This window comes from Palaemon carinicauda, chromosome 35, assembly GCF_036898095.1.
Source record: "Palaemon carinicauda isolate YSFRI2023 chromosome 35, ASM3689809v2, whole genome shotgun sequence".
Classification (NCBI taxonomy): domain Eukaryota; kingdom Metazoa; phylum Arthropoda; class Malacostraca; order Decapoda; family Palaemonidae; genus Palaemon; species Palaemon carinicauda.
Genome location: NC_090759.1, coordinates 49,978,013 through 49,993,422, shown reverse-complemented (window position 1 = coordinate 49,993,422; position 15,410 = coordinate 49,978,013). Strand labels below are relative to the sequence as shown.

Sequence of the window (15,410 nt, the reverse complement as noted above, 5' to 3'; positions counted from 1 at the left end):
GTGCGTATTTCTTTAATATTAGTAGACCTCTGGTGACGTGGTTAGTGAAGAAGATACCTGATCATTAGTAGACTATATAAAGTCGTAGTTAGCGTAGGGAGAAAAAAACAGATGTAAAAGAAAATAATGTAGTACAGTGGTAATGTATTCGCCTAGCCTTCGCAAGGTAGCAGATTGATCCCAGCCCGGGAATGTGAGTTTAAGATGTTTACTGGGGATGCCATTACTGTGGTTTGGTCACCACAGTGTTGGGCTGCCTAGCTGACGTTCTAGTGAGCATCTTTTCTGATGAAACTGGAGCTGAAATCTGACACCTTTACCTTGAGTAAACAGTAAGTTACTCCGCCAAATTGTATGTGATACTCTTGCATTTGAAACGAGAGAATTCGTGGGATCTCTCTCTCTCTCTCTCTCTCTCTCTCTCTCTCTCTCTCTCTCTCTCTCTCTCTCTCTCGTTCGTTTGATGGCTATATAAGGGTAGCTGAGAAAGCTCACGTCAGAAATAGATAATTGATTCCACATTTTCTATTTCGCTAAAAAGGATAAAAAATTGATTGATTATAAGTTATCTGGCATCCTGACAAATCAATGGAATGATATAGCTTGAATATGTAGGCTATAGTAACCTTTTTACATTTAGTTACTATGTTAACTTTATAATTAATAGCTAAATTGAATATGCATTGTCAAGGTCTGTTGATCTTTCGCAGTACTAAGTTTTTAGAAATTTAATCTTTACTATAGTCTACCAAACTTTAATATTCCAAGGATAGTTTATTCGAATGTATTGTAGTAAAATGATTTATGCATGCCTGTTTTCATACTACAGTAGGTAGTAAGTTGGCCAGGGCACCAGCCACCCGTTGAGATACTACCGCTAGAGAGTTATGGGGTCTTTTGACTGGCCAGACAGTACTACACTGGATCCATCTCTCTGGTTGCGGTTAATTTTCCCTTTGCTTACGCACACACTGAATAGTCTGGCCTATTCTTTTACATATTCTCCTCTGTCCTCATACACCTGACAACACAGATTACCAAACAATCCTTCTTCACTCAAGGGGTTACTACATTGTAATTGTTCAGTGGCCACTTTCCTCTTGGTAAGGGTAGAAGAGACTCTTTAGCTATGGTAAGCAGCTCTTCTAGGTGAAGGACACTCCAAAATCAAACCATTGTTCTCTAGTCTCGGGTAGTGCCACAACCTCTCTACCATGGTCTTCCACTGTCTTAGGTTAGAGTTCTCCTGCTTGAGGGTTCACTCGGGCACACTCTCCTATCTCGTTTCTCTTCCTCTTATTTTGTTAAAGTTTTTGTAGTTTATATAAGAGATATTTATAGTTGTTACTCTACTTAAAATATTCTATTTTCCTTTTTTTGCTTCCCTTACTGAGCTATTTTCCTTGTTGGAGCCCCTGGGCTTATAGCATCCTGCTTTTCCAACTAGGGCTGTGGCTTAGCAAGTAATAGTGATAATAATAATAATAATAATAATAATAATAATAATAATAATAATAATAATAATAATAATAATAATTAAAATAATAATAATAATAATAATAATAATAATAATAATAATAATAATAATAATAATAATAATAATAATAATAATAATAATAATAATAATAATAATAATATAGATTAGGGTGCTAATATGATCTCCAGAAAACTAAAAATGTTCTGCTATCTACTTAAATTCAGTCGACATCAGTGGTAAACATTGCAGCAGACGACACTAGGTATATCGGGTCATACGCAGGTAAATGCTCAATCATTACTCGTTGCTGCTGCTGTGTTTGCTCACGGTAACCTTAGCAACCACCGTAATTTTTCTTGCACCTGTGTCGCTTTCTGCCTGTGTAGAAACAGACTTGATTGTTTTCTCCTCCTAAAACCTCTGTTGCATTATGACTTATGTCCAACGCAACTAGGACCCGACCCTGTGTTTATGGAGGTTAGCCTTTAGAGGCGTTTTGCCTGTGTGAATATTTTATTCTTTATCGTGTGAATTGTGTTTAGGTTATGCATATTGATGTTTAAAGAATCACAAGGATGCCAATTCGGTATTTTTGTTAATGCAACTTTGTGTTTTTGTTTATTAATTGTGCCCCGTTCCTTACGTAAGTTCTAATTATTTTTATTTCTGTAGGCCTGGGTGTAGCATCTCCTACTTTTAGCCTTGGCTGTAACCTTAGTCGTTATGAGACCTTTTTGGGTAAAGTAGTATCTTGTAGTGTCTGTTTTTCTTGAAGTTGAATGATTGGTGCATGAAGTTGAATACCAAAGTAAATATCAGTGGTTGTCAGCATAGCCTACTGTACATACTGTATTTCTTTTTCATGATGTGTAGCCTAGTCAATAGGCCAGCCTAGCATTGACCATGGTAGGTCATATTCTGAAAGACTGGCTTGTGCAGTGGCATAGAATCAGTCTATATCATAGCTTGTATGCTAATTCTAAACTTGAATTACATGACTTGCTTAAATTATTATTGCTAGTCGTAAATTATATCTTGAAGAATAGTCGTTAGATATCATTGTGGATTTACTTTTAATAATGAAGACTTTTCTAATGCAAAATAAATTTGGAGCATTTGTAGGTAGTTAGGTTAGATTTGATAAGTAAAAGCTTCTTACCACATCCTACCCTAACTTTACCAACCTTACCCTAACCTGGTTACCTACTGAACCCTACCCTATCCTATCCTAACTTAATCTAGCTATTAAGGAAATGGTAAATTTAGAGTTTCAACCATTATGGGGAAACTGGAATAAAAATATATTTGTTGCATCAGAAATACTGTAGTTCCAACGGATTTAACGTTTATTTTGACCGCAAACCATCCGATTTAGAGATTTACTATGTAATTGGAGTTGAAACAACAAGTTTTTCCAGAAAAATCAGTATTTGTAACCGTGTTTTTATTGTTTTTGTTTCAAATGTTGTAATGCAGAAAGACCCTACTTCATCCCAACAATTATGGGGGACACCAGGTGGGAACCGGGGTTTTGGGTGGGGGGGCCGTCAAATGATATTTGCAATAAATGAATACTTATCTTTCCACCACCCCTCCCCCTATACCCCTACCTAGCCCTACCGGGGGGGGGGGGGCCTCTGCCCCCCCTGCAACCCCCCCTTAAGGCCACAGTGATTTTCAGGGCACTACTGAACCTAATAAACCCTCCTAACCTAGCCTAGGGGCCCTGTACCCCTACCTAGGCCTACCGGGTGGGGCTCCGCCCCCCCCTGCGACCCCCCCTTAAGGCCACAGTGATTTTCGGGGCACTACCGAACCTAATACAACCACCTAACCTAGGGCCCTGTACCCCTACCTAGGCCTGGCCCCTGCAACCCCCCCCCCCCCCTTACAGCCACTACCTAACACATCCATCAAACCAAATCCAAAGTGATGGTAATGCTGTATACATCGTTATACTATCACCATTATAATATACTCTATAAATTAATGAAGCTTACCTTAAACTGTTGGTTCATAAAGATGTGCTGCTGCTTTGAGGAAAACATGAAGCCGTTGCGAAGGTTCCTTGACATGCAGGACAATTTTTATTTTGTAAAATTAAATTGTGTCTCTGGCACAAATCCGCTAGTTTTTCAATATTCACCGAATAAGTTACAACAAATTCATTGTAAGTTAGGAAACAGTCAGGACAAGAAGATGGAATTTCAACTTCTTGTGCAACATGAGATGACGTGCTTGCTATGGCCTCCATGTCCAAGAACGAAAAGAAATGCCTGGGTAAGATAATGTATTGTCGCACTGTCACCGTCGCTGTGATTGGCCAAACCTGTAAGACGTCATGGTGGATAGGCGCTGTGATTGGCCAAACGTGTAAGACTTCATAGTGGACTAGTTTGTCTGCTGATTATAGTGGTTACAGGGCTCATTTGAGCAAAAACAAGACACAGTCAACAATAACAACAGACTTAGAAAAAATCTGGGAGGAAGACATGAGTAGCGTGAATTTGATCGTCGATATATAAAGAACTAGGCATTTGCGACAGATAATATTATACAGAAATACTACAAAAGACTTGCTTTACTTGGGAAAAATATTAATATAATAGATTTCCCATAATGGTTGAAACTGTAATAATACCAAAGAAATTTATGGTACTGTATATCTAACCTGTTACAAACTACCCACGACTTGCACGACTTTTGGCAATACATTATTTACCTAGATGTTGGTTTTATTATTGTTGGTGTAATCTGTGGGCTTTATTATAGTATAGACCGATATTAGTCAGGACATTGGAAATGGCATGATTGAATAGATCTCTTCTAACTTATTATTTTGAACTCCAGAATCTATAGTTGACTGCTGTTAATAACTTGGGATAATTATTTTCATTAAAAATTCCTTTTTGGTCTTATCTATTTGACTAAATTTGGTTTGATCTGCTCCCATGATTTGAAGCACGTATAAATAACTAGGAAAAAATTTTTCCTTCATCAGGGATATTATACCCTACTATAATTTTACCAATCTTTGTTAGTCCATGATTTGATCTCTTGTAATTAGGCTAAGTGTAACTTGCCAATTTATTTATTTATTTTTTTTTATTCTAGAGTCTGGGAGTTTATTTTGAAGATTAGATATGTTTTTATGCATTGATAAGTACTTTACAATCACTTGCAAGCAAAGTTTCTTTTAGTAATTCTAATACAAAAAATTTTCATTAGAAATTACAATATAATTTATTAAATGTAGCGTACTATTCCTTGCATGAAAAAAACTAGAAATTATTCTGTCAGTTTTCCAAATCTTGTTAGCCATGAGTCTGAATGTTCAAGCTGTTTTAATATTTATATTTTTCAATATTAATCTTACCCGATGATCATGTAGCTGCAACTCTGTTGCTCGACAGAAAAAACCTACGGTCGGGATACGCCAGCGATCGCTATACAGGTGGGGGTGTACAACAACAGCGCCATCTGTCGAGTAGGTACTCAGGTACTTCTTGTCAACAAGAACCAATTTTTTCTCTGTCGTGCCAATGGCAGGACCTACTAAATACGCCGTCCTTACTGGATTTGTTTTCACAATGATTTGGTGAAGTACACTATTCCAGTTTTGAGCTTTCGCTATGCAGGGGTTTTATCTTCATTTCAAAACTTGAATTCGTTTTCGATAGATTTAATTATGGTGACAAAGAGAGTATGGACTCTCTTTCACTTTTAAATGGCCGACCCTTCCCTTAGACGGAAGTGTGTTTAGGTTTTTGGTAATTTTGCTTAACAAGTTATAGATCTATTTATTTTATATCTCTCCGCCTTGATAGGCCTCTTCGATTAACTTTCCATTTATTATAAACTTATAAAAAAGTAATTTTTATGTTTGTTTATATGCGACCTTTCCTATAGTAGGCGGTCCTTACTTGGATCCGAAGTTAATTAACATTGAGCCCGTCATATCGTATTTAACTTTTTAAGAATTTAATACTTTTTAATTTTAATGTTTTATGAAAGAATTTCTTTGATAGTCTCGTACTGTTTTCAAAGATGAACTAACGTTTAGTTTTTTAGTCTCCGCAGTTGTTGACGTTCAGAACGTTCAACATGCGCTCTATCGTTACGATAGAGAGAGAGTGTTTCACGGTTTCACGTTGCAGTAAGAGTAAACCGATTCTAGCGTTTCGTTCATTCTTTCTTAGCTTAAATGGTTTAAATTCTAAATAAAGGAACTTTTTATTTGGGAAACCTTTCAGTTCCTTTTAGCAAATAACATGTTTTAACGATATATAATTGGGCTCTTCTCTCAGGCGCTAAGTCAAGAGAGAAGAGAGAGAGAGATAGAGACGGAGGGAGAGAGAGGAGAATAAACGTTTCGTTCAAGCGGGTAACGTTGTTCTCGTTTTTTACTCTTCTCCCTAGTCGCTGTAGAGGAAGAAGGTAAAACGTTTCTAGAGTTTTATTCTTGTTCCCAGGCTTTAGGCGGTGAGAGATTGTAAACGTAGTTTATTTGATCTAGTGTTTAGTCTCTTTTCCAGCCACTGAATTCGTTTTTTACTCTTCTCCCTAGTCGCTGTAGGGGAAGAAGGTAAAACGTTTCTAGAGTTTTATTCTTGTTCCCAGGCTTTATGCGGTGAGAGATTGTAAACGTAGTTTATTTGATCTAGTGTTTAGTCTCTTTTCCAGCCACTGAATTCTTTATCTTTATTTATGTTTTTCTGTTGCATTGTAAAACTGTTTTCGCAATTACTACCTTTTAATGAAGGATAGGATTGCGTGTTTCAGGTAGAAATCAGTTAAAGTCTCGATTTCAGTGAAATAAGTGCAAACAGAAAATCAAAAGTGATAAAGTGATATGCGCAAAGTGTTACAGTGTTGCGTCCGATGGTTCGTCTGTTCGTGCCAGTTGTTCACCTAGTCCGATACCTCTTACAAGCTCCCAAGCCCAGGGGAGAAGTAATGTCGTACGACTTATGGGTTCCACAGGCCTTGATCGACGAACAGACGTTTTTCCCTCCGTGGTTTCGGGCGTATCTACACACGTTGCCGACGTGAGATCGCCCCACCCACACAAAGACGAGAGAGCCCATTTATTCCTCGTCTGCGGAAGAGGTTTCTCGTAGAAACCATGGACCAAATCTTGCAGCTTTTAAGTGCAAGTCGGTCCCTTCCGCGCAAGTCCAACGGCCTAGGTGTAGTCACTGGGTCAGTTCGGACTCGCTGCAGTCATCCGACGACTGCACACCTCCCAAGAGAGGCAAGGTGGTACCGCAACAGGCAGTAACTCCGTCTGTTGCCGCACCAGCTGTTTTAGACCCTCAGTCACAACGGACAGTAGCTCCGTTTGTTGCCGTTTTTTTTTGTAGACCCTAAGTGGTCTTTACTGCAGTCTATGCAGACTCAGTTAGCTGCGGTTATGCAGGAGTTTCGTGCGGAGAAGGTTTACACTGCTCTCGTTAGCCTACAACCTACCACGGTTGTGCGCCCAGCTCACGCTGAGGCTGCCTGCTCCCACACTCCGGCTGCGGAGAGCTCCACCTCCGATGCGCAATCGACCCTGCCAGACGCATGTTAACGTTAGCCGACATGCGGCTCCCTCCGTTAACATGCGTGAGCTACCGCATCAGCAGTGGGAAGGTGGAGTCAAGCTGCCGTGTTTTGACGCGATGCGTTAGTTTCCGCAACCCACGGCAGTCCCCACCACGCACCACCACTCCGCTTTAGTTGTTGCCTGCTCCCACACTCCGACTGCGGAGAAGGTTGACGATGCTCCCGTTTGCCTACAACCTGCCACGGTTGTGCGCCCAGCATGGCTGCCTGCTCCCACACTCTTGTTGTGAGAGCTCCTCCACCCATGCGCAGTCGGCCCTGCCAGACGTATGCTGACTCCCACAGACACACGGAGCTCTCCGTTGCCGTGCGTGAGCTACCACAAGCTGCCGTGTTTTGACACGGTGTGTCAGCCTCCGCAACCCACTGTGGTTACCGCCACTCACCCGCAGCAGACTAGTCAGTCAGGAGTTGAGGCTTCCCCACACAGCTTTAGTTGTTGCCAGCTCACAGACTGTCAAGCAGTTACATGACGTTGCCTTCTGGTCTGCTACTAATGCACCAGTGCTGTATGTCCTCACGCACCTGATGTGGTTGACAGTTCAGTTTTTGACAGTTCACAGACTGTCAAGCAGTTACATAACGTTGCCTTCTGGTCTGCTGCTTTTGCACCAGTGAGTCCCTCACTGAGATAACCTAGCCTTTCTCGGACATGGTTCCTATAGATGAGAAAGTGCTGTTCTCCCTCCTTCTGATATTCCTTTGAGGACTCTGTCATTTGGAGAGGAGCCTTAAGCTGCTTAGCCTCCTATGGACTTAATTAAAGCATAACAAGGCTTCCAGGGATGATAAATGGTTCCGCTTCAGTCGCTAACCCCGTCTGTTGCCACACCTGCTCCCATGGACCCTAATGGGCTTTGTTGCAAGACATGCAGTCCAAGCTTGTGTCCTTGTTAGAGGATTTTTTACGGAGAAGAACCTTCTAGCCAACAACCTTCCTACCGGTTGGTTGTACGCCCTGTTGACGCTGAGGTATCCTACTCACGTCCGCCAGTTGAGATGGTTCCTCCACCGGTGCGACCCAGTGTGGGTTGCCAGTCGCACGTTGACGTTAAGCGACTCTCGGAGGTGGTTGTGGACGTTCAGTGTGTCACTAGGAAGACGTTCAACAACCAGCAGAGATGACTTGTTGTGACGCAGTGCGGCAACCTCAGCAACCCTGTAGGGGGTTGACTGCACAACCCAGACAGTCTTCACAGTTTCGGGTTGACGCTGTACTTCCTCGCGTCCCCATGGTTGACAGTTCACAGACTGTGCAGCAGTACCATGATCTTGTGTCCGGCTCCGTCACGCATCCACCAGTGCGACCGGATTCAGCGAGTCAGACGTTGCCCACTCCGTTGCCGTTTCCTCATCAGTTTCGAATGAGGAACCCTCTGATTAGGACATTGCTGAACAAGACGATCAACCCCCAGCCCTGCTATCCATCCAGAAGATGCTGAAGAAGGAACACTGCCCTGTCAGGCTGTGGATGAGTCTGGTTAGGACACTGTCATCCGTGGTTCTATTTGTGTCACTTGGAAGACTACACCTCCGTCCTCTTCTGTATCATCTAGCTTTCACTGGAAAAGGACTAGACGCTAGAAGCGGTCTCGATCCCGGTTTCCGGTAAGATAAAGTCTGGTCTGACTTGGTGAAAGGACTTTATCAACCTTTGAAAGGGTCTTCCCCTGACTGTTCAGACTCCCAACCACGTTCTCTTCTCGGACACATCGGACGTAGGCTGGGGTGCGACATTAGGCGGTAGGGAATGCTCGGGATTATGGAACTCGAGTCAAAGGACAATGCATTTCAACTGCAAGAAGCTTCTGGCAGTACGTCTGACCTGGAAAAGCTTCAGGTCTCTCCTTCAAGGCAAAGTGGTGGAGGTGAACACGGTCAACACCCTGCTTTGACGTACATCTCCAAACAAGGAGGGACCTACTCTCTGACATGGTACGAGTTCGCAAGAGACCTCCTCTCCTGTTCAACAGGTCTAGACTTTTCACTAGTAACGAGGTTCCTCCAAGGCAACTTGAATGTCATAGCAGATTGTCTCAGTAGGAAGGGACAAATAATTCCAACATATTGGACCCTCCACAAGGATGTATGCAAGAGACTTTGGGCCACCTGGGGCCAGCCAACCATAGATCTCTTCGCAACCTCGATGACCTAGAGGCTCCCAATACTTTGCTCTCCTATCCCGGACCCAACAGTAGTTCATATAGATACCTTTCTACTAGATTGGTCACATCTAGATCTATATGCATTCCCTCCGTTCTAGATTGTCAACAAGGTACTGCAGAAGTTCGCCTCTCACGAGGGGACAAAGTTGACGCTAGTTGCTTCTCTCTGGCCCGCGAGAGAATAACTCACCGAGGTACTTCGATGGCTAGTAGACGTTCCCAGAACACTTCCCCTAAGGGTGGACCTGCTACGTCTGCCACGCGTAAAGAAGGTACTCCAAGGCCTCCACGCTCTTCGTCTGACTGCCTTCTGAATATCGAAAGACTCTCGAGAACTAGAGATTTTTCGAAGGAGGCAACCAGAGCGATTGCTAGAGCAAGGAGAACATCCACCCTTAGAGTCTACCAATCGAAGTGGGAAATCTTCCGAAACTGGTGCAAGTCAGTATCCGTATCCTCGACCAGTACCTCTGTAACTCAAATAGCTGACTTCCTCTTATATCTGAGGAAAGAACGATCTCTTTCAGCTCCCACTATCAAGGGTTACAGAAGCATGTTGGCATCAGTCTTCCGTCACAGAGGCTTAGATCTTTCCAACAATAAAGATCTACAGGACCTCCTTAAGTCTTTTGAGACCACGAAGGAGTGTCGTTTGGTTACACCTGGTTGGAATTTAGACGTGGTTCTAAGATTCCTTATGTCAGACAGGTTCGAACCACTTCAGTCAGCCTCCCTGAAAGATCTCACCTTTAAGACTCTTTTCTTGATATGCTTAACCACAGCTAAAAGAGTCAGTGAGATTCATGCCTTCAGCAAGAACATCGGATTCTCATCCGAAACGGCTACATGTTCTACAACTTGGTTTTCTAGCCAAACACGAGCTGCCTTCTCGGCCTTGACCAATATCGTTCGATTTTCCAAACTTATCGTATGGTTGGAAGTGAACTAGAAGAGTATTATGTCCTGTAAGAGCTCTTAAGTTCTATTTTAAAAACCTTTACGAGGCCCGTCTGAAGCTTTATGGTGTTCAGTTAAGAATCCATCTTTGCCTATGTCAGAGAATTCTTTATCCTATTTTATCAGACTGTTAATACGAGAAGCTCATTCCCTTCTGAATGAGGAAGACCAAGCTTGGCTGAAGGTAAGGACACACGAAGTTAGAGCTGTCACAACTTCCGTGGCCTTTGAACAAAATAGATCTCTGCAAATTATATTCGACGCAACCTATTGGAAAAGCAAATCAGTGTTCGCGTCTTTTATCTTAAGAATGTCCAGTCTCTTTACGAGAACTGCTACACTCTGGGACCATTCGTAGCAACGAGTGCAGTAGTGGTGGGGGCTCCACCACTACAATTCCCTAATTCCAGAACCTTTTTAATCTTTCTCTTGAAATATTTTTGGGTTGTCCGGAAGGCTAAGAAGCCTTTCGCATCCTACTTGATTTGGCGGGTGGTCAAAATCATTTCTTGAGAAGCGCCTAGATTAGAGGTTTTGATGAGGACCTTTAGTATGGGTTGCAACCCTTCATACTTCAGCTCCTAGGAGTCGCTCAGCATCCTATGAGGATCGCGAGGCTCAGTAAGGAAGACGTACTTAAAAAGGCAGAGTAATTGTTCAAGTCGTCTTCCTTACCAGGTACTTATTTATTTTATGTTTGTTATTTTGAATAACTGCTAAAATGAAATACGGGATACTTAGCTTCTTATGTTAACATGTATGCTGGTCTCCACCCACCCCCCTGGGTGTGTATCAGCTACATGATCATCGGGTAAGATTAATATTGAAAAATGTTATTTTCCTTAGTAAAATAAATTTTTGAATATACTTACCCGATGATCATGAATTTAAGGACCCTCCCTTCCTCCCCATAGAGAACCAGTGGACCGAGGAGAAAATTGGTTCTTGTTGACAAGAAGTACCTGAGTACCTACTCGACAGATGGCGCTGTTGTTGTACACCCCCACCTGTATAGCGATCGCTGGCGTATCCCGACCGTAGGTTTTTTCTGTCGAGCAACAGAGTTGCAGCTACATGATCATCGGGTAAGTATATTCAAAAATTTATTTTACTAAGGAAAATAACATTTTTAAGAGCTGTACTAGTACAGTATTGGAGAATGGCAGTTTTCACCCATAATTTTTATTGAAATTCGTAAAAAAGATTGTGCTGGACCATGAAAGAAATGGCTTTATTTAGTTGAATGATTCACTAAAATAAAACCCGTAGAATGTACCACTATTGTGTTAATATCAACTCATGTATCTTGTAGCTTCGAAAGTCATTTGGCAACACATCTAAATAGATACAGTATCCTAAACATAATCGTCTGTTCAATAATTTTTGTTTTGGCTTTTGCAAAGACTTAAGTAATATATTATTGTTATTATTAGTACTACTAGCCAGGCCGCAACCCTGGTTTGAAAAGCAGAATGCTACATAGCTAAGGGCTCCAACAGGTAAAGCAACTCAGCGAGTAAAGAAAATGAGGAAATAGCAAATAAACTGTACCTTTATATAAGTAATAAATAGACAAAAAAATATAGATATGTGTAGGTAGGTAGGTCTTAGCCTATTAATTTTCATATACAGTATATGTATATATTCATGATTTTTGTTTTGGCCTAAAAATTTGGGCTTCTTGCATACACAGAGGATTGTACTCACTCTACATCAATTCCATCACTTGAATGTAGATATGTTGTAGATGAATCCTTCCATAGTGATCTGGGTAAAATTAGTGCTTGGTGCAGATTATTGGGCATGAAGTTGAACCCTAGCAAAACTCAAAGTGTGATTTTAAGTAGATCCAGATCACTGGCTCCTCAACATCTAGATCTCTTAGGTGTATTGATAATGACTTTAACTATAAAATCATTTAAAATTCTAGGTGTGAATCTTGATTGCAAATTTACTTTTGAGAAACACATTTATGCTTATTCTTGAATTGCCGAAAAATTTACATATTAATAGTCTTATTAAGATTTTTGGTGATCAATCTTTTGGGAGGAAATGTTTCAATTCTTTCATTCCACCATATTTTGAATATTATTCTCCAGTCCAAGCTTCAGCTACTGACTCTCATCCTAATTTGTTGGGCAAAAACTTGTTGTCTATTAAATTTGTTATCCCTTACTTGGATTTTGATCTCGGGCACAGTTGTTCAATTAGGTATTTATGCATGTTGTATAAAATGTTTCACATTTCTAACCATCCTTTGCATACAGATCTTCCCAGATTGTACAGTACCATCATATACATATTATTAGGTATGCAGTTAATTCTAACTGTTTTGCCGTCTCCATCATAAGGCTCAAGACTACATAGTATTTATTAGTTTTATTCCAGCTGTAACAGATTGTGGAATGATCTTCCTAATCTGGTAGTGAAGTTGGTGGAACTTTATAAGTTCACACTTGGTGTAAATGCTTTTCCATTGCGCAGGTTGATATTAGTCTTATGTATATATAATATTTTTTCAATATTAAACTTACCCGATAATCATGTAGCTGTCAACTCCGTTGCCCGACAGAATTCTATGGAGGGATACGCCAGCTATCACAATACTAGAAGGGGGTGTATTTACCAGCGCCACCTGTGGCCAGGTACTCAAGTACTTCTTGTTGACACCTCCTCAATTATTCCTCTGTCGTGCTTCCGGCAAGACGTTCTGGGATACGCTTATGTTCTTGGAATATTTTCACGACTTTGGTGAAGTATTTCTCTTTGATTTCGGCTGTCGCTTTACTGGAAACTTCTATATTAGCTTAGTTAGCTTTTGGAATTAATTTGATTAATTATGGTGACGAAGAGAGTATGAACTCTCGTTCACCTTTCAATGGCCGACCCTTCCCTTAGACGGAAGTGTTGGTGTCTAAGAGAGTATAGACTCTCTTTCTTAATTTTGCTTAACAAAAGTTATAGATTTATTTTATATCTCTCCGCCTCTTATAGGCCTCTTCGATTAACTTCCTTTTATTATAAACTTATTAAAATTAATTTTTATATTTGTTTATATTCGACCTTCCTAATAGTAGGCGGTCTTTTCTTGGTACCGAAGTTAATTAACATTGAGCCCGTCATTTCGGTTTTACCTGTTAACATATTATGCTATTTCCGCCACAGAGTTTGAAAGAATTTCTTTGATAGTCTCGTACTGTTTTCAAAGTTGAACTAACGTTTTGTTTTGTCTCTGCAGTTGTTGACGTTCAGAACGTTCAACTTGCACTCTATCGTTACGATAGAGAAAGAATGTTCACGGTTTCACGTTGCAGTAAGAGTAACCGTGTCTAGCGTTTTGTTCATTCTTTCTTAACTTAATGGTTTTGATCCTAATAAAGGAACTTTTCAGTTTTTTCCTTTAACAATAATATGTTTTAACGATATATATGATTGGGCTCTTCTCTCAGGTTCTAAGTCAAGAGAGAGAGAGGGAGAGAGAGAGATAGAGACGGAGGGAGAAAGAGGATAAACGTTTCATTCAGCCTGCCAGGCGTACGAGTAACGTCGTTATCGTTTTTGCTCTTCTCCCTAGTCTCTTTAGGGGAAGAAACTAAACGTTTCTAGAGTGATCTAGTGTTTAGTCTCTTTCCAGCCACTGAATTATCTTTCATTAGATTTTTCTGTTACATTGTAATTCTGTTTTCGCAATTACTAACTTTTGAGAAAGGATAGAATTGCGTGTTTCAGGTACAAACCACTTAAAGTTTCGAGTTCAGTGAAATAAGTGCAAACAGAAATCAAAGTGATAAGTGATTAGCGCAAAGTATGTCAGTGTTGTGCGTGAGGGTACTTTTGTGCGCGCCAGTCGTCCTCCCAGTCCGGGACCTCTTGCAAGCTCCCAAACCCAGGGGAGAAGCAATGTCGAAGGGCATAAGGGTTCAGCAGGCCTTGATCGGCGCACAGAAGTATCCTCGGTGGTTGTGGGCGTGTCTTACCGAGACCGTCACTCCCACCCGCAGACGATTGAGCCCTTATTTTGCTCGTCTGCAGAAGAGATTAGGGGAGAAAATAAAGGCAGAGTAACGCTGGTCTCAGGTCTCAAGACCTCTTAAACGTAAAGTCCAGACCTTTGCCAGACGTACGAAGTTAAAGTTCAACAACCCAGATGCAGTCATTGGGTTAGCTCTGACTCTCCTCAGTCATCAGTTGAATACACTCCGCCTAAGAGGAGTAAGGTTCTGCCGCAACAGATCTCTGCTGTTAAGGCTTTACCTCAGCAGACCTTAGTGTCTGCCGACCCCAAGTTGACTCTACTGCAGTCCATGCAGTCACATCTTTCGGTCTTGATGCGTGAGTGTCGGGCTGAGAGTGTTGCGCCTCCGCCTCCGCCTACACTCCCTCCGCCTACGCTCGCTCCGCCTGATCGCAGTACCACCTGCCAGGCGTACGATGTTGTGGACTCTACTACAGTCCATGCAAGCACAGCTTTCGGACTTGATGCGTGAGTGTCGGGCTGAGAGTGTTGCTCCTCCGCCTCCGCCTACACTCGCTCCGCCTGATCGCAGTACCACCTGCCAGGCTTACGATGTTGTGGACTCTACTACAGTCCATGCAAGCACAGCTTTCGGACTTGATGCGTGAGTGTCGGGCTGAGAGTGTTGCTCCTCCGCCTCCGCCTACACTCCCTCCGCCTACGCTCGCTCCGCCTGATCGCAGTACCACCTGCCAGGCGTACGATGTTGAGCCACGTGCTGAGTTTGCTGTTCCCAGTGGTGTTCAGCCTCCGCCTTCCTTAAGGCAACCTTTACAATGGGATCAGGAGGATTATACCTCTCTTCCTCCGCCTCCACTTGCTGCTCCACCAGTGATGCAACACTCGGTTGAGGTACAACAACCTCTCCCGTCCATGAGTCAGTCTCCTCAGCTCTCGCTGCAGCGAGCTCAACCCTCCATAAGGCAAGCACCACAACACCTTAGCCTTGCGCCTCAGGAGCCTCAGCTTGCGAGACATTTACCTTGTTCTGCGCAGCCTCTTCCTCATCGCGCTCCGCTCACACCACAGGAACTGGAACTTGCTACTCCGCTTCCGCCAACCGCTCAGCAAGCGCAACCCTTGGGTTCAACCACTCATGCTAGGAGTCAGCCTCCTCCACTAATGCGCCTTCCTTCTGCTTGTCTTTTATTCAGCCTTTGCAGACTGAGCCTCAGGTGTTCCCTCAACA

The 15,410-nt window shown here is 42.2% G+C and overlaps 1 protein-coding gene across 2 annotated transcripts in view; it reads left to right on the top strand.

Moving 5' to 3' along the window:
- Positions 1-1,712: 1,712 nt before the first annotated feature.
- LOC137627724 (WD repeat-containing protein 17-like) overlaps positions 1,713-15,410 on the top strand; it is a 183,378-nt gene continuing 169,680 nt past the window's right edge. Inside the window, exon 1 of one of the 2 annotated variants that reach the window (XM_068358990.1) lies at positions 1,713-1,759. The gene's annotated coding sequence lies outside the window, so the exon portion shown is untranslated. Of the gene's footprint in view, positions 1,760-1,813; positions 1,955-15,410 lie in introns of those variants that run through there. The other variant, XM_068358989.1, reaches the window with a different exon arrangement.